General features: G+C 37.4%; 1 long non-coding RNA gene across 1 annotated transcript; it reads left to right on the top strand.

The window, feature by feature from the left end:
• The first annotated feature begins 633 nt into the window (after positions 1–633).
• On the top strand, positions 634–1578 carry LOC110723407. Its single transcript, XR_002511729.1, has 2 exons — positions 634–1140; positions 1324–1578. It is a non-coding gene; the product is annotated as an uncharacterized LOC110723407 (long non-coding RNA).
• The last annotated feature ends 1029 nt before the right edge of the window (positions 1579–2607 follow it).

The raw sequence follows: 2607 nt of genomic DNA, 5'->3' as shown, positions 1-2607 counted from the left end.
ACAACCCTCCCCAACCAGGCAACCACCGTGAACGGCCACAATCGGCCGGCCGCCACCCTAAACCCTTGAAACGGCCGGCCAGAACCCCCTGGCTCAAATCCCACCTCCATACCCACTATAACCACCACTGACATTACCCCCTACACTAATTCCCGCCTCGAAACCACAATAACCACCACCGAAATCAATCCTTAAACCAAATCCCACCCCAAATTAAACCTCCATAGCCACCTGTCCACCACTACTACAAAAATGCTCAAAGAGGCCTCAATTAAGAGACCATTTAATTAAATACGTGGTCTCTTTGTTTCAAGAGACCTAATATCTTAAATAAATGGTCTCTTCGGTGTAATTTAAGGGACATAAAAATGAAGGAGAGACCACTAGTCTGAAATAAATGGTTTCTCTTTTCTTATTTATTCAATTTTTAAAAAAGAGAGTCCATTTCTCTTGAAAAATGGTCTCTTTTTTTAATTATTTATTCCATTTTTAAAAAGGAAAGACCATTTCTCTTAAATAAATGGTATCTCTTTTTTTATTTATTTAATTAATTTATGAAAGGAGAGACCACATCTCTTAAATAAATGGTCTCCTATTTTTTTAAAATAATTAAAAAAACTTATACCCTAAATTCATTAGCCCGCCACCCCCCCCGTCATCCACTCATTTCAACATCTCTCTTACCTTTCTCTTTCCTCATTTTAGATCTGTTAGGGTTTTTATTTGTCGCCGCATTCACCTTTCCTCAAAAAATTTGCTTCCTCATTCATTTTTCCCCCTACAATTGCTTCAACCTTCATCTATGTCTCTCAAATTTTGATTTAATCTTTTAAGCTTGATCCCCGATTTCCTTTCCCCGCCATGTTTTTCCTCGTTCAAATCGCCAACCCCAACCTCAAAGCCCCAATTTACTTTCTCTTCTAAATCAATCTAATTCAACGGCTCCAAAGTCAATTTGTAAATCCCGGTGGTGTTCTTAACTTCCTGTCCGTCCTTGTTTAGTTGTTGTCGGCATCGGACGGTAGCAGCCTAGAGGTTTGTGATCCTCAAAAGGCAGCATAACAATTCCTTGATCTCCGAAGTTGCTTCAGCTTAAATGAGATTCCTTCGTATCAGGTTTGCAATGAGGCTGGAGTGAAGGTGGGTTATTTCTCTACCATTTAAATGCAAATGTAATTCCAGCGTTCTTTTTAACTCCGATCTTAGTCGTCAATTGCTTATGTTAAGATTTGCATCGTTTCAGTGGTTGTCATTCTTTTTATCTTTAATTTGCTACTTCCTTATAATCTAATATATGTTGGTGCATTTTTTTTTTTCTAATAGGCGGATTTGTTTCCAAGTGAAGGTTGTCCCATCAAAATCCATAAGTACTGCCTCCTTAAATTAAGAAGTTTTCTCAAAGAACAGTAACACATCAGTTTTAAGGATGTGATCTAATACCAAGTTCGATATTACCATCTACATTAGAGAGTATTTTTTTTTTAGTATGGGATTTGTATAAATTTTTTACATGTATATACTAGTTGTATTTGTTGTAATCGTTACAAGTAGAGTAATTGTATTTTTGTTTAAATGAAATTGTATTTTTGTTAAATGAAATTATAATACGTAGTATGTACTATATTGAAATACGAATCATTTTAAAAAAAAAAAAGAAAAAAGAAGAAAGAGACCTCCTATTTGAAATAGGTGATCTTAGTTTTTCATAAGCTGAGACCGCTTATTTGAAATAGGTGGTCTTAGTTTTTCATAAACTGAGACCACTTATTTGAAATAGGTGGTCTCAAATTTTTCATAAACTGAGACCATCTATTCTAAATAAGTGGTCTCTCTTTTTAAAACAAGAGACCACTTTTGATGAAATGGTCTCTTAAACCAAAGAGACCTGTGAGCTAGAGACCACTCCTAAAGTAGTCTCTTTGACCAATTTTGTAGTAGTGCACCACAACCATAACCCTAGAAAACCCACTTAGACGCCGAAATTCCCGTTGAAACCTCCATAACCATCACCGCCGAACTCCATCCTAGCCTGAAAAATCCTACCCAACCTCCTTAACTACACAGAAAACCCCCATCTCAGCCTTAAAAACCCCTTTAAACACCCTAAAAGCACAACCCTGGTGCCGACCGACCGTTTTCAATTGCCAAGGATAGCAGCTGACCGATTTTCGGTGGTGGCAAGGGGTCGGGTTAAGTTTTCACGGTAGGGGTTGGTGGCTGTTTTTTTTTTCTTTTTTTGTTTTGAATTTTGTTTTTTTTTTTTTGCCTTTTTTTTTATTATTTCCAAAAATTAAATGAACCTATTAAAATCTGACAAGTGGCATGCAACCTACTGTAGGGAATATTTCAAGCATTATCCCAAACTTGAACCCCACTGTGATCATACACTAAAGTACGGTGGCGTCCAAAGGGAAAGAAGATAGAGCAAAAGAGTCGCCAACAAGTTTTAGGAACTTGTAAACCGTTCACGAGGTGAAAGTTACACCCCTTAACGATCCTGGAGATCGTCAACTCCAATAGGTCTGGAACCATGACTGGTAGTTCGGGGATGAAGGTACAAATCCAACCTAAAAGAGATTGAACTTGTCCTAATAATAGGCCTCTACT

This window comes from Chenopodium quinoa, unplaced genomic scaffold (assembly GCF_001683475.1).
Source record: "Chenopodium quinoa cultivar QQ74 unplaced genomic scaffold, ASM168347v1, whole genome shotgun sequence".
NCBI classification, from domain to species: domain Eukaryota; kingdom Viridiplantae; phylum Streptophyta; class Magnoliopsida; order Caryophyllales; family Amaranthaceae; genus Chenopodium; species Chenopodium quinoa.
The sequence above is the reverse complement of the archived record's forward strand: the minus strand, read 5'-3'. Positions and strand labels throughout refer to the sequence as shown.